The 21,821-nt window shown below is 36.0% G+C and overlaps 1 protein-coding gene across 2 annotated transcripts in view; it reads left to right on the forward strand.

Annotated features, from left to right (window-relative positions):
* Positions 1–6,557: 6,557 nt before the first annotated feature.
* Syt7 (Synaptotagmin 7) overlaps positions 6,558–21,821 on the forward strand; it is a 311,069-nt gene continuing 295,805 nt past the window's right edge. The window contains exons 1-2 of one of the 2 annotated variants that reach the window (XM_066292677.1): positions 6,558–6,747; positions 19,016–19,075. The gene's annotated coding sequence lies outside the window, so the exon portion shown is untranslated. The remainder of the gene's footprint in view (positions 6,748–19,015; positions 19,076–21,821) is intronic. The other variant, XM_066292678.1, reaches the window with a different exon arrangement.

The raw sequence follows: 21,821 nt of genomic DNA on the forward strand, positions 1-21,821 counted from the left end.
ATAAAGGATAATGGGAAATTATCATTATTATTGTGGTTTAAATACAGGGTGAAACGATTTGATTTTTCACATGGATATTTTACAATTTTAGCCCCAAATGAGACGCGAGTTTAGGGAAATATTTGTGTGATAAGTTTTATAAAATGGACGAAAATTTCGAGGCACAAGTTGGATTCTCACGTAAGTTAGGGCCTCACTTACGACAAAAAAGACCCGGTAATCTACACATCCGGTAACTTGGCCGAGCTAATCGGGGCTACTTTCCAATTATTGCGGCCTAATACTTAATGATTGGCATATTGAGTTTGCGAGAGACATTTTTCAAATAATTAAAAGCTCCCATATCTTGGAGGTAGATCAAACAAGTCATCGGCATGACTTGTATTTCCGTCAGGAACTATTTTCCACTTGATTAAACATTTTACTATGAAATTTTTCTTATTTAATGCGTTTAGAAAACTGGGGCAAAACTCATTTTTTAACAGCGATAGATGAAAAACAAATAATGTCACAAGAAGTTTGCCTTTCATGATAAATTAAAATGCTTTTAGTCGATGAGAAGATTTACAGTATCCATTAATTTCCATTAACCATTGAAGTTTATTTTTTGAAATTCACCAATAACGAGACTCTTGACTGCATGGCGAATTCGATATTTATTATTGCACAGGGTGTTTCAAAATAGTATGTCTTAAATTTGAGGGGTGATTCTATGAGTGATTTTGAGAAAAAAACTTTATATGACCCTAGGTCCGTTTTCGCTTTCTGTCTGAAATACAGGGTGTTAAAGTTTGCTATATTTTTAAAATTTTTTTTTAAGTACGAACCTGCATTAAACATGTTTATCAAACTTGGTGGGCGTAAGTTAGGTGCAGAAGCACTTCTTTTAAGAGAAAATCGAATTTTTAAATGCAAGCAGTGGCGCCCCCAAGGCCATGATCCTGACTAGTTCTTGTGAAAAATATGTTACGCCGCTGCTTTTCAAAAAAATAAAAATCGTTTTCTTGATTCTAATTTTTTTTGTTATAAAAATGGTCTCTTAAACTTTTTTCGTAACATCAAGCGTTTTCATACAATTTTTTTTTTTTTTTTTAATCGGTAATTTCTTACTTTATTGAAAACCGGATTTTAAAATTCCTTAGTAAGCTGACTTTAAGGGGTAATAATTTGTTGGTTATTCGCTAAGTGTTCTCGCTTTTTGTCTTAAATTGTATCCATGTTTATTGTCATTGTCACAACAAAATGGATAATTTTGCTAATACGGAGTTGGCAGATATCCATTTCATTTATGGTCTCGATGATGGCAACGCAGTAGAAGCTGCCCGATTGTATCAAGAACGCTTCCCAAACAGGCTCACGCCAGATAGACGTACATTTTCCGAAGTCCATAGGAGATTAAAGGAAACTGGTACTTTTAAACCTAACAACCGTTTAAAAGGTGCCTCTTAAACTGTCCGAACTCCAGAAATCGAAGAAGCAGTTATCAATTTAGTAGAAGAAAATCCTGAACCGAGTATTAGAAAAATTGAAAATCAATTGAATATTTCGCACGTTCTGGTTTGGAGAATTCTACACGATTTTTCATTGTACCTATATCATATTCAGCGTGTCTCAAGCCTTACTTCTTCAGGATTTTGCTTTGAGAACCGGTCTCTGCCAATAGATTTTACAAAAGATTGCGCTAAATCCTCTGTCCAGTAGTGAAATAATGTTTACGGACGAAGCTAGCTTTTCAAAAATTCTATCAGAAATTTTCACAATAATCACTACTGCATCGAGAAAAACCCATATCGAATTGAAGAATCTCACCATCAAGTGCAATTTTCAGTTAATGTATGAGCTGGAATAATTGCTGATTACTTAAACGGACCATTTTTTGTACCAGACAGATTAAACGGCAATACTTATCGTCGATTTCTAGAGAACAACTTGCCCTTTTTACTTGAAGTAGTTTCGCTTTTAACGAGAAACAGAATGTGGCTCATGTATGACGGTGCACCACCTCATTTCAGTGTTGAAAGAAGAGAACATTTAAATCGTTCATTTCACAACCGGTGGATTGGTCGTGATGGATCACAACCATGGCCTCCTCGGTTTCCCGATTTAACGTGTTTGGATTTTTTCGTATGGGGTCAACTTGAAGCTCTGGTTTACAACACTCCAGTTGACAGTGTGGAAGATATGAGAAATTGCGTAATAGCTTGTTGTAACACTATCAGAAATACTCCGGGAATTTTTCAAAAAGTGCGCGATAATATGAGAAAAAGGGTTGAGGCATGTATTCTTGGAGGCGGAGGACATTTTCAGCGACTCATTAAATTTTTTTTTATCTGAATGGTTGTTATAAATTGCTACAAATTTAGTATTATTATAACTGATTAGGCCGTTATTATAATTTACAATGTTAATCAATTCGTTTGTTGTTTAAAAACGCTTGATGTTACGGAAAACATTTAAGAAACCATTTTTTAACAAAAAAAAACTAGAATTAAGAAAACGATTTTTATTTTTTGGAAAAGCAGCGGCGTAACATATTTTTCACAAGAAATAATCAGGGTCATGGCCTTGGGGGCGCCTCTGCTTGCATTTAAAAATTCGATTTTCTCTTAAAAGATGTGTTTCTACACCTAACTTTCGCCCGTCAAGTTCGACAAAAATATTTAATGCAGGTCTGGACTTAAAGTTTGCTAAATGTTTTTTTTAACACCCTGTATTTCAGACAGAAAGCAAAAACGGACCTAGGTTCATGTAAACTTTTTTCCCAAAATCAGTCATAGAATCACCCCTTAAATTTATGACATACCATTCTGAAACACCCTGTTGTTGAACTTTATACTTCAAATTTTTTCGATCAATTGTGAAGTAACGTCATTGGACTCCCAAAGGAAAAAAACAGCAAATTCAGTCGAGGAAAAGAACATCAAACGCACCTCGTCCATGAGACTGGATAAGCAAAATTAAATTTATGTTTTACGGAAATGCGATGAGATGAGGGAAAATGGTGGGTAGTGGATTCGTTTACATTTGGTGGGGGGGATATCGCCCCTAAGAAATCATCTTTTAATCATGTTACCGAGAAATTGCGGAAGAGCTGGGAAAGCTGAAGCCCGGAAAGGTGTCTTTAGTTGCTTAAAAAATTAAGGATTATTAGCTCTAATTCGATTAACTTTCTAAGATGATTTAATCAAAAGAAGGAATTTCTTCTCTACAACAATCATGAAAAAACTATTATTATATATAATGTAGATGATTCATTTTTCTTAATAATCCACTTACTAGAGCTACATCTTTGGAAGCCTTCGTTAATGCTTATCTATATAATTTAATCTCCATATATTAAACTTTATGAGGAAACTTGCCGTTAGTCCATAAGTCGGTTAGTTTATAAGCCCAGCTTAAGAATTGTTCCACTTTACCGAGAAAATCTTAAAACCCTATGGGTACTACCTCAATTTTTTTTTTCATATAGGAAGCTTCTAAAAATACACATTTGCAGCTTTTAATACTTACAAATTTTTGTTTGGTTTAAACTATTTTCATTCAGACACAAGTGCAATAGTAATTTAATAGGCGCTGAGGGAAAGGTACGTACCTACACTTGAAGTACTCGAATTTGTCTTTCGACGTCCTAGCGGACTGCAAAAATAAAAAAAAAACGTTCTAATGCAAAAAATAATCATATGTAAAAATATATCATAAATCAGTGCATTAAAAATTATAAATTTAAAATTTAAAATATTATTTACTTAAGACTTTGCTTCTTCAAGTAGAAGCGGTGTATCGATTTTTCGGCCTGTCTGCCCTACTTTAAAATAAATTGCTTCTTTTGCTAATAAATTTTTCATTTGCCACCATTGTGCCAATAAAGTTAACTTAATTATCGTGAGAGCCAGCTACTCTGCATCATATAGCCATCTTTGTTTATTATGTGAGTATAGGCGAGGACAAAGACGAATGATATATGTATATGATACTGACCCTGTTACTCTAAGTAGTACATTTGGCTCTGGATACAGTGGACATGTGTGTTATATCTTTAGTCTTCTTTTAAGTGCATGTATGCGGCAAAGATGATTTTATACTGTGCTGGGGTTAGATTTGAGTTGAAACCGAATAGTGATGGTAATTAGGAGCTTAACGATAAAAAAATTAGGACATTTTCTTTAATTTTAAGTGAATGATATTAAATATTTTTTGCTATACATACATATACGCAAGAAAATTATCTACAATTTTCTTTGCACTCATTAAGTCAAACCTGATAATTCGATCCGACTACTAAAGTTTCAGTTCTGGAAAAATTGAGCTGTAAAAAGAGAGAAAATTCACAGAAAACAATATTTTGAATTGCTCAAGGAGACTAGAGTGTAAATGCCCAGATAGCATTGTCCGCATAGATATGGAATGAAATAGGACAATGAAGTAGGGAAAACAGGGACGGCCAGTCTATTCTAATCCCATAAGCAGTTCGATTTATTATGAACCTAAATAATAACAGTTTCTCAAATGTTCCCCGAAAAAAAGCCATAAACTCCCAGAAGTTCCCGCTTCTTTGGGTTATAAATCTGATTAAGTATTCCAGAAGTTTGTAATATTTATTCGCCTGTTTTGGAGGAGATGCCAGAAACTCGGTTAGAATCCTTAACTTTAGGGAGTTGAGGATCAATAACCCTATTTTTAGTACAAAATTTTTTTAAACAAGCGTTTTAATCCCTTTAACCATATTTGTTACTCGACTTCCCTTGAGTTCTTACAACTGGTTATAAAACGGGTTGGTTGGTTTTGATGCTAATTTGCTTTGAAATGGCCTTTAACGTTAGTATTCAAGAGAAAAATGTAAAATTACTTGAATACCGCATTGGCAAAACAGCTGTGGTAACTTTGCCACTATATTTAGTTCTTATAACGCAGCTAATGGGTTCCTTTGAGGTCTTTGAAAGAACTCTTTTGAAAATTATTACTTTAGGGGGCACCGTTAGGGAACGAAACAGTTTTTATGTTGTTGAGTTTTATTTTCATCCGCCGATACCCGGTCGAAGAAAATAAGAACCCCATAAATTTTGTTGATGATAGAGAAGAGTCACAATGGAGCTCAATAGGGCTGTAATATGGAAAGTGCATCAAAAGAGAGTTTTAAATAAGAAACTACGAGACTTTAAGGTTAGAGACTCTTCCAAGCTTTCTTATGCGGCATTTGGGAATAAATAATTGTTTTCGCCTCTCAATTTCAATGCTGGAATCTTTCCGCTCTGATGTTTTATTGAAAATTTTATTTATTATTTATGGACGTTTGAATGTTTAACTAATTACACTCATTTCGTTTTTTTCCTTTCAACTACGCGATTTATAAAACGTGGAAATTAGCGGGTTTACAGTAGTCTGCAAATAGAAAAAAGGTATAAAGTAAAGTGTTGGCAGTGGCACATTAAATCAGCTTCATGATCATATCATGGTTTGGGGCTTTTAAATTATCTCCTGAATTCTCTTTAAAGTCGCTTGTTTCAGAAAATAATTTTTCCTAAAGAATTAACCTGAACTAACCTTTTTTTTTCACGAGGTGAAATCTTCCTAAAATGCATAGTATAGCCCTCTGGCGACTGGGTAGTGAGGAGCTCACCAGGACTTTATTTCCCGGCGCATGCGCTTACCTACAAAAACACCTTTTCTTTTCTCTCGCCAGGAATTGTCGCAAACCATTGCTTCTTATTACCTCAACTAACCTGAATGTTCCTGAAAAACTATGGAATAACAAAGCGATCATTTTGAATGAATAAAATTTTTGCCTAAAGAACCTTAAACTCAGCCAAATCTTCAAATATTTCGCACTACTTAACCCAATGTATGTAACAATACTGATTCTCATCAAAATTCCTGATGTTACAAAATTGATTTTCTGAGTTCAGCATGCGACTAGCCATATCAGTTCGCGTGGGATCTCGACCATTCATTTTATTGTTATCGAATCTTCATGGAATTTACGTTTTCTTCAACATTTCAGTTACGAGTTTAATACTGCATGTTTAGTTGTATTGGAGATTTATCGAAAAATTTCTGTTATTTGTGGGAAATGATTGATAATAAAGACTAAAACTATATGGTTTTTTTATAGCGTTTTTCAAGGTTTTCCATGTCTTCAACCATTCGACCTGATCATCAGTATTATTCGTATGGTGTGTCACATTTTTCCTGCACAAAGAGGTTCAAACTGATGGGTGTCATACACCAACAGATTATCAATGTATTAGGCCCTCATTAATTTCCCACACCCCTAAATTTCATGACTGAAGGCCTCCTAGACAACGGCCTTAACCCGGATACGTTAAAAATGCTCCATTAAGGACAAGCACAGCATAAATTTTTTTTCTATGAAACGACTTTTTAACCAAATAATAAACGCATTTGTTAATCCACCATCAAACACTAATTCCGATTAAAACAACACAGCAAAAACTAATTTTAACCATCACCACATGCAAAAGAGCAATACAAGGGTTCGGCGTCTCCGAATTAGAAAAGGGCCGGCGTCCTCTGTATCGCGCGGATATGGCGTCGCGACGCCAGTAGATTTCGCGCGTTGTCGAGAAAAAGACGCCGCGATAGTGCGGTCCGTTGAGATAAACTTTTCCGAGCTTTTCCGAAAAGTTCCTGTGCTTTACTGTGGTTTGTTTTAGTGTCTTTTTGGTGGATTGTTTCTGCTGACTCGGTCGTTTCTGGAAAATACTTCCAAGGGAAGATTGGAGGATTCAGGTAAGGTTTGGCGATAATACTGATGTTTTTCTGTTAGAGTAAATAAGGGGGGAAAATGCTTGTAATTACGCACAATTCACTAATCAATATGTAGGTTATCTTCTACGAATGCGTTTATCTCTGATAGTAATAGATGGTTTATTAACTGCTGTTTCTGCAGTGGTTTCATTTCAGCAGAAGGTGCCTCTACCTTTTCCTTACACTAAAAAATTTCAGAAAAATCCAGACACACGACAATAATATTTCGAAGGGTGGTGAATAATGGCACTAAGCTTAACTTCGCGGAGATGAAGATCCCAGTCATTAAAGTCATGTTTAAGGGCTTATTAGAGTTTTCCGACACATCATACAACCTTTTGGGCTATTTTCCTCGGTAATTATTATTTAAATTCGGTTATCAGCTTCCATTGTCACATTAGTACCGGTTTTTACGATTTTGAAAGTATTGTAACATAAAGGTCCCTAAAAATGCTTATCCAATTCTTCAGGATCTCACTTGAGGCATCCAGGATTTATATAGAATTCACAACACTTCATTAGACCAAAAATCGGCACATTAAAAAAATTTTAATTTTTATAAAAAATTCGAAAGGGGGCAAACTACTTTTTGGCAGTTTTTAAATTCGAAACACCGATATCTTGGGAACACGTGGAGTAATTGTCTTAGACAATAGCTCAATGGTCTCAATGCGCTCTGCACCTTACCATAAACGGATTTACAAAATATTTTTTGGTTCCTAAGATAGAGGCCCACACTAGTGCCCATTTTCGGTATTTTAAAGGTTCCTGCTTGCATCATAGACTCGTTACCATAGATGCATGTTTGATCAATTTAATGGTTGATTTGTGTAATTCCTGTCCTATATTAATCTGATCTGCGTCTATAGCTAAGGACTTCAGTCAATTTGTGTACACCAAGTACCATCACAATCGTCTTATACGTAGAGGAGTGAAAGTTACGCAAAAGTTCGTTGAAAATCTAAGGAATCATTTTTCATGAAAATGTTTAAACATGTAAATCATTGTTGTTATTTGTACATTTTTTGACACAAAAGACATTTATATAGAGTTGCCCATGAAGTAGGTAAATGGGTTTTTTAATTTTTTTTAAATTGAACCCCACGTATATTATGACGTTTTTGAGTTCTTTGAGAAGTTCCTAACGTATTTCATATAACATACCCACGTTTACGTTCAAAGGTTTTCGAAAAAAAAACAAAAATAGAAATAATGATAGAACTATTAATACTTAAAAAATAACAGTATAAATTACTATGATCGAATATATTAAAGGTTTCAACTGTGCCTCGTTAATCTACTCTTAACCTGAATTAACCTGACAGTGGGCAAGCTGCAATTCAAATTTCTTAAGAACTTTTTTTTATAATTTGGGAAGGTATTTGTTGAGCTTCTTGAGTAATTTTATTTTTTAACTCTTCTATATTATAGGGTTTATTTAAATACGCCTTATGTTTCAGATAATTCCATAAAAAAAGTCCATAGGGGTGAGATCAGGCGATCTAGCAGGCCACTCTAATTGCCATATTGCGAAAATATTTCAATGACTGGTGAATTTAGATATGGGTATGTTACATCAAATATATTTAGAATTTCTCAAAGAATTAAAAAATTGTCATAATATACATGGGATTCTATAAAAAGAAATGAAAAACTACATTTAGCTATTAAACGGGTAACTCTGTATACAAGGCTGTTACATTTAAACCTGCCCAACAAAAAATAATATTTCACGTGTTCAAGCATTTCCATGAAAAATAAAGTTTTTTCAATTTTGAACGAATTTATTCGGAACTTTTAGTCTTTTATGTATATATTTTTATATTTTCGATAGTCGTTAAAATAAATTTACCTGGGAAATTTTGAGTCAACAAAATCCGTCCACAATGATGAAATTAAAAAGATAATTGCTCTGAAATGGGCGTTAAAGAGGGCTGCTGCGAATGTGGTATCGGAAAGTTACACATTCCATTAAATTTGTTTTTTAAACATAGCTCTGGGGCTTAGAGCTTTGCCCTCGGAAGGGCCAGGCGAATCCAATTATTTGTCTTGCTTGAAAATTTACGGATGTGCATTAGAATTTTTCTGAAATTGAACGCAAGAATCAAAAAGTTAAGGGCGGCTTCCATTAGAAGGAAAAAAGCACTTTTGAGCATTTGTGATAATTATTAGATAAGCTTATATGGACACAGGAATAAACACAAAAAATGATTTTCTGGTTCGGTGGATTTATAGCCAATTCCGGGCTCTTACAGGGTCTTTACTCCAAAAAGTAAACGAACCTTAAATTATTAAAGTTTCTAGATATATTCACTGCTTTCCTAATGGAACGGTTTATCTAATTTTTTCCACATTTTGACTTTTCCGTAAAATCCTTCTATAGGACATAAAAATTTTTCATTAATTGCGAATTTCTGAAATTCTGCAGGTCTTTGCAGTATTCAGTCTAAAGTGGATGGTTACACTTATGTTCGTTCCAGTTATTTTAGGCTAACAAACGTTAATTCGGGTCTGTTGACTTGGGTACAGAGTTCTCCGACTATTTTGTTTTCTTTATCGTTTTACTATGATGTTCATTTCAAGTAAAAGGCACCGTACTTATTTTCCGGAAATTCCACCCAGCCCAGCAAAGAAAATTTGGGTCAATTATGGTCGTTTCAGGTTAGCAAACATTAATTTAGGCCCATTTATGCCTGTGCGGAGTCTTTTCCAAATAAGTAGCCCATCTCCTTGATCGTTTCATTACGATGTTAATTTAGATAAACATAAACGGATCCATTTTACAGAGAGACCAGCTAGTCCGGCATAGAAAATTTAGGAGACGCAATTAGATTATTTCGAGATAAATCCGACTTAACTCAATTACCAGTGACCCGCCGACTTTATAACCCGAACTAAAGCTTTCACCTTATGATGAAGTTTATCACTTGGAGTCGAGGTTAAATCGGGTTAGTTCGGACCGAGCTTCGTACAATCGTTTCCATTAAATTCGTTAAATCAAGTTAATTTGGTTTAATACAAATTAGCGCCAAGACATTCGTAATGCAGAAGTTTCATGTTTTCATGTCAGCCTTCTTACGTCATTTACTGCCAAAGTTCTCTTTCAAAGCGTCGGGACCTTTTGGTCAATACCCGGGGGCTATTAGATTTTTTTAAAAATAAATAAATAATTAGAAATAATTTTCGATTTCCAAATTGAGCGAATTCTCTCCAATTCAACCGATATGGCATCTTTTTTGGTTACCGAGATACCCATGGTTGAGCTAACGAAACGGCCACCGTCGCTCGTCCCAGTTTTTCATGAAAAATAGCGTATGCAATATCCGTCCTTTACTAATTAAAAATGGTCGCAAACGGGCGATTTAGTCCATGGTTGATTATTTGCTCGCGTCAGTTATGTTCGTGGCACATTTACAGCGTCATAAAGCACAGATATGGCACATATTAAAATGAAATGAGCGATAAAATCAAGTGTATATTATTGGTTTTTAATTTGTTCGTCGTCTAGAATCGTCAGAAAAATATGGAAACGAACAACAGTCTTAATCCGTGATTAATCCACGTTTTAGAAGCGGCCGCAGCAACTTGGAACGCACCGTAGGAGGAGTTGGAGAGGAGGGCTTCCTTCGCGGGTTATTCCGAATTGAAAATTCGTGGATCGCGGAGAGCCTCGTGAGACTTTCTAGTTTGATTGGAAAATGGAAAACACCTGCTCAACATTGGGAAAGCTATTTCAGCTCAAAGTGAGCTTGGTTTTGCGTTCATTAATTTTTCCGTGTTTCCCTCTCTATTTACGGCTGAATCAAAAGAGTGAACACTAAAAAGCGTAGAAAACGAGGTCTTCATCTATGAAATCGAGCTTCCAAAACCAACCTTTCAGGTCTAAATATAGCAACTCATTATTATTACAACCTCCGGATAGTTTGATAGACGTGTCTAATTTCGAGTTTAACAAACCTCCCTCTTCCTGCAAACTTCTGACGGTTCCTAATAGAACCAACTTCCCAACAAGTGGCCTCACCGCAATAATTCAAAGTGCTTACACAATAGTAATTCTATTCCTTAATTAGGCTGCTGAATCGAACACTCAGTAAATTGTTTATGGGAGGGTGTGCGTGTTGTTTATACCTTGAGATCTAATTAAATTTGGATACATTATCGATCCGAGCTTTCAGTTTCTGGGGCAAAAATCGCGTCAGTATCGCCTTAAAACGATTCAAAAAGAGAGATATCTCTATCAGATTGAAATCATTAAACTTCATTAGGCGTTGCGGTACTAAAGATAATTTGTTGGAAAACCAAGGATCATCTGGAAAACAAGGCACGTAATGTAGTTCCGAATAAAGCTATACAACCCCCAACACCCTCTAAAAGTTTTTATTGTGCCTCGGATAATGTATGAGGGAGGATTAGCATAATATAAGGGTGTAGCTTCGTCAGTCGACAGAATCCAGTAATTTTGGAAACTCACGGGGACCGACATTATTTTATTTGCTTCACACAGGTTACGTTTTGCGATCACAATCTTTTAAGGTATGATGAACACTTTGTTTTTAGGCATTTTTCCTGAACCCCGAAAAAACGTTCAAATAATTAGTGACGTTGATTTAGCGTCCTGTATAGATATTTTTCCAGAGATTCCGCTAAAATATTCCCGTTTGAAGTTCCTGTAGTTGTGAAGCACTTTTAGGTTCAGTGGCTCATGATTCACCCTTGAGAAGCCGCCCTGGCAACAAATTCGAGGCAATATTTTCCTGCATATGAAGCAGGGCGTTTTGTCAAAAGGACCATAATGGTGCGTTTAAAACGTAGCAAGAAATGTTTTTGCATGTGCTCGTCATTACTTATGGGAGGGATAACGAATTTTGCCTAGAAAGGGGCAATATTTTAGAAGTTGAAATTTGGATCCGACGACGGGACAACGATATAGTATGGAGTGAGCTGAGACGAAATGAGTTCAATCTTTAAATGAGAATGTTATTGGCTTCTCAAGCTTACCTGCTTAGAAAACTGTTACTCAATTACTTAACCTTCGAGAGGCAATATGAAGTCAAATTTTCAGGAATCGCCCTTGAGACACAATAAAACGACAATTCCATCAGCAACTTTCTGCATGTTAGAAAACTTTTCTTAAAACGTTTATTTCCTTCCATCTGGAAAGTTTTCAATTTTGGAAACTTTGGAACGTGGAATATTCTCATATGCCTATTTCTAATTTATACCAACCAAAATGCATTTCTCTAGAGCTTAAGTTGTGATAATGTCTTAGGTAAACTTACTACGTGTGTTAGGGAAGTATCTCTATCTTGGAATCTGCAAGAGTTCCAAAGTTGGGTCAAGCAGAAAAAATCTGGGCAATCATGTCGTTATGTAGTGGAGCAAAAGCAGCCGTCCTATTTACACCCGTATTTGAGAAATTTTGGACAATCGTCCTAAGGTCTTTCCCACCACTTCATATCAAAGTTTGTCCAAGTTTTCTGTCTCACTTCCTCACGTGTATTTTAATTCAAGTCCCTGTTTACCGAGTTATTCTAAAAAAATTTATTTTTATATCTATCTCGGTGTCCTGAACTATCAACTACAATGCTGTTGGGAGAGTTTCACCATTTTTAAAAGGTCTTAGAGTCTCAAGCTAAGACTCGCATTGCGGGATTCTGTAGAGGAGTTTTGAATTCTGGTGGATATCTTGATTCTGCATTTTCGTCGCAGTTGTCCCTATAAATTCCGCAATGGGAAAAAGCACATTTGACGATTTATCTGTTACACCGGTTTGTTTAATCAATTCCAACAACTCCACCTGCTCAAACTCTCAATCACTCACTTTATACATGTTTGATATGGATATTAATCAGACTTGTGCTGATAATAATATATCAACGTCATAACGTAACACAATTACAGGGTGCAACTTGAAGTGACATTGGTAGAACTTGTTGGAAATTATTCATTGGAAGTGTGTAATAGTTCATTATTGGTTTGAGGGCTTTACTGGGCGATAAAGACCGCGTTTTGCTATTAGAGTGATGAATTGAGAAAATCGCTGATTCCCGATTTAAAAGTTACATAGTCTGATGACTCATGCATGCAGCAACAGTTCATGTGCAACAATGGCCTGAATGGAAACGGTTAACCTTCGCCTTCACAAAAGGTTCATTTCCAGAACCCTCACTTTTCCAATAGCAATTTATATGCCTCCCCCCTTTTATACATAACAATTTTCCAGTTAAATTACCCTGCATGGGAAAGAGCTTCTCCACCAGCAACCTTGACATAAATGGCCACATTTAAAGGAAAATTAGTATATTTTGGGAATATACTCATATCGATTCCGGTGTCCCGCATAACCCATTGATTTTCCTTATCGTTTCATCTGGATCGTTCAGTTTCGTGCCGGCTGATCGTTATAATCCCAAATGTAAACTGATGGGATTTAAATTCATCAACAACTGTTGTGGATGCGTCTCCGACTAAAACAACTTTATTCTGAATTTTCCCTTGCAAAGAGTAAACCAAGAGAAGATGAAAGATCGGTAAAGTTAGAACAACGACGTCGCAAATCTCGGTGCGAATTGATGTCTTTTGTGAGAGGATGACGGTGCAAATTTGCTTGCATTGACCTGATTACGAAAATAGTCACGTATTCCACGGATTTTGCGGAAATCTGGGAATCTATAAATGCCCTAGAGAAGTCTCAATAAATCACCTGCGCATGTTATTCCACAGAGGTAACGCCTCACCTCTGCAGAAGCCCTGTTTGCCGCTCTATAAATCAGTTTTTTACACCCTCGAAATGTAATTAATTGATGTATGAGTGTCCAGAAGATTCAACACCTCTGGGGTTTAAATATATTGACTGACGACGTAAATTCAGGAGTTTAACATTAGATAAGTGACACGGACTCACGATGATCCTGAAGTTTTCAGAATTCTATAGGTGCGGAAAGTCGGCACCATTCATCCCAAAAGCCAACAGGGTTTTGATTTCTTTTAGGTACTTTTAGCCCAATTCCTCCATTGTCTTATCTCCTTCTTGTTTATTCATAGCAAAAGTTTAAATAATGGAATTTAGAATTTTCGCTGGTACGGCGTTTTCCAAACCATGAAAAAACGCTTAAAATTGATTATATAAAAATAGAGCTTAATTTCTCCTTAACCTACTTCTCCCTCCAGCATAGCGCCCTTTTCACGTCTGATTACTCCTGAAAGGCGTTTACGTTGTCCTCCAAACAAGGAACAAACACTCTAAAATTCATGATGTAAAACATTTAATTTCGCATCCTTTCTCCACCGCTTTTGTACAAAAACCTGAACAAAAATTTCGCGAAATAATCAGTTGATTAATATACCCGCGCCTGACAGTTTTCTTGCAACTTGCAGCTGAAGCTTGCACTATGCAATAGGAGCTTTAAGGGCGCAAAATGTGGGAAACTCTCACGAAATCATCTGCTGATTTAAAAAGCGCGTGCGTCTGGCAATTTTATGCAACTTACAGCTGAAACCTGCGCAGTGCAATGCGAGCTTCGACCTGGCAAGGCGCAAAAAACTTTTACAAAAAGACGCATGCGTTTGACAGTTTTCTTGCAACTTCCGTGGTGTAAGGGCTTACGTTATGCGAGGAGGATAAATTAGATTAGAAAACTATTTCTCAGAGACAAAACACCTTTATAGGAAGTAGGAACTGTTTACACCAAAATAGTTTCCCAGAAATTATTGGTTTAATTGAAAGTTACAAAGTACACGAATAGTATATTGGTTCTATATGAAATGCGGCACATCACGTAATAACGACTCTGTAAGCCCTTTAATTAAATCACCCTTTAATAGAGTGTCTCTTATTAAAGGTCTTTGGGCACGTCTGGAACAAAGCTGTCCTTGGAAAGAGTTCAAGAGCCCATAAGAAAGGCTCTTAATTATTGAAAAAACTTAATTAAGTATTAAGTGATTATTAACTATTTTTTATTTTGAGGCCACACTTCATTACATTACGTTTCCAAGGAACAGTTTTCTCTCAAGCACGTATTTCCAAGACAAATAATTTTCTTTCTGGCTTGTGACCATACTTGTCTTCACGATTTATATTTTAGACAGTAATGCGACGTAATATTAGCACCATCAGAAAGTTTCTTGTAAACTTTTTATCACTAACTGCCTGGAACGGAGTGATCAATCGATGAAAAGAGCCTTATAGAGAGGAAGGTCAATGTCAACTCACGAAAAACTGTTGTAAATCATAGGAGAAAATATTTTTCCAGGGGCTAACGTATATGGCTTTACTTGATGTTTTGACACAAATGCGACACAATTAAGTAGAAGAAAATGGCAGTAAAATAAATAAAAACTTTCAGAATTTAATCTCGGCCTGGGCATGATCAGTTTTGGCAGAGCAATTTGTTGTGATCCAGATGTTGTGAGTCGGAGTATTCTGGCGAGATTTTCGCCGAAGGAATTCCAAGGATTAAATCCAGGATTTTTGGTTCCGCGCTGCTTTATAGCAACCTGACTGAATGTTCATGAAAATTTCATTCATTTTTAACTTATCGTCTGTTGCTTATCGCGGTTTGGATTAAAATAGCCTGTGCTGGAACTGATTAAGGAATTGTTGGAAAATACTGGAAATTAGAATTTAGCGACTAGGAAATTGTGCAGATATTATTTTCAAATATCTGAGAAATGGAAATATAGAATGAACCAGTCACTAGCATCTTATTAAATATTCTCAAACGTATTTCATCACAATAGTGAACGAATGATTAAATAACTTAATAGAAGAAAACAGAAATAATGCGGTACAGCCGTCTACCGAAACGCTCTTCTACTGAGGGAAGTATGGGCATTCAAAGAAACATTTCTTGACAATGGCGAACTAAAAATTAGAACAATTAATAGCAGAAAACAGATACAGCGCGTTACAGCCCTCTACCGAAAAGTGCTTATAATATATTCCCTTGAGGATATTCCAAATCTTTTTAATTGGATTTTCTGTATTCAAATTACGTCTCTCCCCTTTCTCTAATCTTCTTAGAAATCCACTTAAAATGATCTGTATTTGAACGCGCCTTCAAAACCGTGAAATTAGACAGATCCGGTATATCAGTAAGTAACAGACACTCCTTTCTGTGATACTTTCCTCTTTAAGGACACCAAATTTTCATAGTAATCAATCTCGGACGGGGCTTTAAAAATAAACCTTGAGCCCAACGAAAACAAAATGCTAGTCTAATGGAGCTATGACCTTCTGAGTGAGCGAGGCGCGTCCTCCATAATTCAGCAAGTCTTGTAATAATAGGCATATTTCCCTGAGGAACGGTAGCAGGAATATAAAGCTTAAACATGAAACGTCACGTATAATCAAGCTGTACCGGTGGCTCGACTAATATTTAAAATTTCTATACAGCGACAAAGTTGCCTATGCAGGAATGCATTCGTTCATCTATGCCCTTTAATGTGAAGGAAATCAAGATTTAGTTTCACTTAGGGATCAAGTTTCTAGGCAAATTTCGAAACTTATAAAGACCTAGAAAGTTGAAGAAATTTGAAACTATTCCTGCTAAAAATAAATGAATGCCGCTTTTACGCCATTAAAGATTCACCTTCAACGCAGATATTCCTTTCGAGGAAATTTCAGGAAACAAACGAAACTACCCTCAAGTACGCTGATGTTTCCCTTTCGTTCCCGGCTTTAGACAATAAAACAGAACCCCGTACTAGACCAACAAAACCAAAATATAATCGATAATAGTTTTGGGCGAGGGCTAAAAGCATTCAGTCCGGTTCTATCTTGATTGAACTTGACCCGGATCGGTAACTTCAAGGAATTGATAAAAATATAGAAAGTTATATGGACGAGGGAGTATCTCCAATCCCCTGTTTATAGCCTGTAACAGCCCCTTTAATGATATATCGCTTGATAGCAATTTGAGAATTCCCGAAAATGAATTCTTAGGATCCTATTACAGATATGTAAACAGTCTCAATTGTAAATTCCTATAAATAATGATATTCGGTTTATTTTTCTCTTTAACTTGTTTGGGGTTAATGCACCACATACAAGTAGTGGTTGTCGAAATGGAGATTGCACTCTCTATTCTCAGTTGAAACTAATGGGGAATCACGTTCATCTAAGAGCTCCAATGAAAATCTTTGTTGACCTTTTGGTGACCGTGTAAGCTAAAGAGAATGGTTATTAAAAAATGACAGAACTTCATCGTATAGATTGTGAGTGGCGTGTGGTATATGGATTTCCCCACATTTCTGCGTGTTACTTGCAGGATTTTTTACATCATTTGAGAGGTGTTCAGATTCAGAAACGGCAAAAACTACGCTTTAGAAGCGCTCGAGGATTTTTCGGCTTCTAAGAGGTCAATTTTGGTGAATTTTCGTTAATCCCGGTTAATTTATTTTTTGGGAGATTTTTGAAAAATTCTCGATGTACTGGAAGAGAAGCCCAACGACTGTGCTCTGAACGACGTATTTTATCCAGTGAAAGAGGGAAGATCGCCAGATTTCTAGGGTGGGAATATCAGATTTCAACTTCCTTAAATGGATTTTTTTCCTAAATGTCTGAGCTACTCGTTCCACCAGTTAAATTTAATATTTTCTAACACCTTGTCTTTTGCACGAAACGTCCTTCATCTGAACAAATGGAAAATTGATCACAAATTACCAATTTTGTGCTCAAGTAAAAAGTTGACAACCACACAGCTTTCTAACTATTTCGCTCTGGATGATGTTGATTCAAACAATTTTAATGAGCACATAATTTTAATTTGTTCCTGTATGCAAACAGTGGTTCGTGTTTAATGATGGAGCGAATCTAATTTCCGACGCTGTTCGTATAATATCCATACATGCGTTTATTTTATTGGGGTAATTAATTATTATTATGCACGAAATATGTATTTGGAATGGAATAAAGTGACAGTGGAGGTTTACGTAAGTTTATTGGAAATTAGGTAGAATGGCTGTACGTATTAATACTGGCTTAAATGAAGATATATCAGGTTAATTAAGGTTAACGCTGACTGGTTAAATGTTCAAGCCTAATCCATAAAAATCCAGTCCTTAATTAGAAAATTCTGATCGAACGGAGCTGAGTAAATTCCCTGTTTTCCATATCTTCAACGGTCTTAAATGAAAAACAACTTTCTAATTCTTTCGGACGCTCTTAATGCTTAATAAACCCTCAATCTCCCTGGTATTAATTACTTCATGTTTTCATATCCTCCTCCTAATTTATTTATGTAAATCGTATGGTAATTTAATGAGGATACCCTATACAAAGCAATTTCGTATTAATAGCTCGGCTCCTATATTCCTTACTGTATGATGCCTCTCTTAATTGATAGGAAATCGATCATCTTTTTTGCCTTCCCCATTACAGCTAATGGGCCAACGTGGACAATTTTACTTTCTTTAAATTTGTTCGATGCACCTCTGGAAAATTACATATTTAATATAACAAGAATTCAACACTTTCCAAGTCTGGAATTCAATTTTTCCTCGTCTGAAGAAACTTGTAATTTCTAAAGAGGCTTCAGCGAAATTGCCAAGTTTCCCGTTGATAAAGTTCACAATATTTAAAGCCATTTACCTTGGCGTGTGTCAACTTTATACATTACATTACACCAAAGTGACATTACAAGTTTAGGTAATTTTCCTGCAACGATTTATTCATGAAATTCGCAATGCAGTGGTGGAGGTAGCAATAATGATCCTCATAAATTATTGGGCAAGTCATGGGAATTAATCCCGAGATAATAAAACGAAATGGACCAATTCATCAGGTAAAGGAGCTAACTATTGTTAAATTCTGTATTATTTAAGTCTTTAATTATTAAAAATTAGTGATAATTTAAGCTTAGCATAGAATGTAAATTTTGGAAAAAGAAAGTTCCTTTTTGTTGCAAGAGCAGTGAGGCCCGTTTCCATGGCACCTTTAAGATAATAATAATTTAATCAGATAAAACCTCAAGCGACACACTTCGGGACTGATTTTAAGAGATTATTGGTAACAGAGGTTCAGATATGCTGCTTGAGGACCTGAGATAAGCAGTGATCTCACTCAGACAGTAAGAGTGAGAAGAAATCGATATAGAGGATTAAAATTTCTCAACTGGAATTTTCCAGTTTCTAGTTATCGGAAAGTGTCTGGAAAACCTTTTTTTTGTTATACTAAACACAAAAGGATTAATTGTAGTTCTTGACAATTGTTCTTTATAAAAAATCAATAATAATTGCGTTTTTTTTCCAGTTTACGTCCATATCTATGGACAGTGACAGGTGATCCACTAGTGAAACTCTTTCATCGCTGGTAAGTAGTGCTTGCTTTCAGAGAATTAACAATCATTAAGTTTCGATTTGCAAACTAGATCATAAGTATCATAAGATAATTGTTCCTGCGAAAAACTAAAACTTAAAAAAACTTTGTAATTTCGTCTCATTAAGTTCTCGTGTCACCATTATCATTCGTATCGGTCTATGACTCGACCCTAACGCTAGTTACTGCATATCATGTAACTATCTCCTTTTGATACATGGCGTCAAATAAAAATAGAAGATACAACGTACATGTGCAATTTATACACGGCCCAATTTATCACTTACGGTTCCAGGATAGCTTTTGCCTTCATCTAAATTAATGCGGTAAACGAAGACGACTATATGGTGCAGTACAGGCGACGCTATTAATAATCTCGTGACATTGATGGGAGAGTGGTGCCATATGAAAATTTTAATAGTTAAAATAGTAATTATTTTTCCAACACTGGAAAACTCATGTACGTTCCTGTGTTGTGAAAATGAGCGAAGGGATAAACCCTTTATTTGGTTTACATTTTGCATTATGTGAATAGTTATTTAGACTTATACGATATAGTAAAACTTATGAATGTCTTCAGCACCTAATACAAGCTATATTTCAGAGGCTCGATGAGAGAGGTTGCTTATATGAGAAAACTTAGAGGAACACCGAAGCATTCTTAAGTATAATCAATTATTTTGAGTTGTCTCTAGGCTCATTTCCAACTTTTACTGCCTTACTACTGGCACTAAATATTTCAGACCCTTTAAACAAATTCGCATAGCCTCAATATATCTTTAGAGAAAAGACTTTAACACACAAAACAGACCCAGTAGCAATAAATCTCTGGAACGTCCTGGAATGAATGTCTTGGGAATATATAGTTGAGTTTTAGATAAAAGTCTCAAATTGCTCTTTCAGTCGACTTTTGAAACGTTTCTATTACGCCTTACAATTACCATCAATGTCGGGCGTGTCACTCTGAAAAGCTCTATTTGACGCCAATAAATTTGATTATCCAATGAACTTCCTGAATACCCTAATTACCCTCAAATCCCCCATGACAACTTCGTTGTTTTCGTCCAACTTTCTATAGTGAACCACAAAATCCATTTAAGTCTTCACACAAGGACTTTTTAATAACGTAAAAACCTCCAGCTACTTTTTACGTGAACTCTGGATCGATTTCCCCTCCGATTAAATTCAATAAGATTAGATTAGGCCACATCCCGACTTTCGAGGATAACATTTAACTAATTGCCATTCTCTGGATCCTGCTGGAGTACAGAATCCAGGTCAATACGCATTTTCGGTTAGTACGTAATTATTATGCATGTATTTGCCTTTGTTACAAATCACTGTGGAAACATTTACAAACAAACCTTTTGTGGAGACTTCGAATGCATAATGCCATATTTTCCTTCTGAGTATGTTGTTTTATGGGTCTGAACCTGAGATATGTAGATTTTATTAAATATTTGTTGTTCAGAGAGGGATTAGTGGTTGTCAGCTGTTTACGGAGGGGTGAAGATTCAAAGAGAGTTTTTATGAAATTTTATTTTAAGTGAATTAATAGATGTCTAGAGCGCGACAAGGAGGAAGGAGGGTGAGTGAGATAGGATAGTGATAAAGGAGTGATAAAGGAGTGTGACAGTTTCTGATATGTCAATACTTCAAATTCTCCAAATAAACTGTGTCTCGACGTATACTGAAGAAAATTGAAACCTCCAGTGTCCTTCTTAAAAATATTCCAATACGAATGTCGTTTCTAGCTCAAAAGGGATTCAAGAGCGACTTCCTTATATCACACTTCTTTTATGTATTGCCGACAAAGTGAAATATCTCCAAAAGACAAAATACCTGCTCAAAGGCCCTGTTGGAGCCCTAAACTGGGACAAAGCCAGATGTTTATTTATCCATGGCGTCTGGCTTCTAAACTGGACGCACAGGAGGGACGTATAAACTGTTTATTCAACTTTTCGGTGTAAACAAGGAGGAACTTGACGTAAATAACGAAGGAATTTTCTGATACTCTACCTTTTCGTGCGGCAAATGTAAAAGAAAATTGAATTTTATGCGCGGAATTCAAAAATTCAAAAAAAAAAACGCAGTCTGGCGGTTATGTAAGACATGCTGCTATCAGAAAATCGGAGAGGCGAGCCCCAATGCCAGGGCTGTTATTTAAATTTGGTCATTATTTGTCGGTGGCTTTTGAATACGCTTCATTCAAGGGTATTTTTGGATAGAACGCGTCCGATATGCCATGGCTTCAGTGTAATGATCCGGTTAAATGGTTTATTTGGGTCAATATATCAAACCCTTGACAATTTTCCAATAAAATATTTTTAATGGAAATCATGAGCAGCTTCAGTCATAAGACGTGTCTAGAGAAGCAAAGATAGAAAGGGGGGGGGGGGAGAGAGGAAGATAGGGGTTGGGAGAGGTGGTTAATGAGTTTATACAAACTTTTTGTAATGTCGGTCCTTAACATTGTAAAACCATTTAAAACATTTGTAAACATTTCGTCGTTTTAGCAATACATCCATGCGCCCTTTAAAAAGAAAGATGTCAGCTGCGAGCTTGCAGGATTCCGAATCGGACAAAAACCTCCCGGGGTGCATTCAAAGATCCAAAACAAGGAAAAGGCCCAGCTCTGCCCCGACTACTCTCACAATCCTGACGAACAAAGAAAAAAGAGACCGGTGCGGAAACAGACCCACATTTAACGTTTTCTTACACATACGCCATTTTCCCAACC

Source organism: Euwallacea fornicatus, chromosome 18, assembly GCF_040115645.1.
Source record: "Euwallacea fornicatus isolate EFF26 chromosome 18, ASM4011564v1, whole genome shotgun sequence".
NCBI lineage: Eukaryota > Metazoa > Arthropoda > Insecta > Coleoptera > Curculionidae > Euwallacea > Euwallacea fornicatus.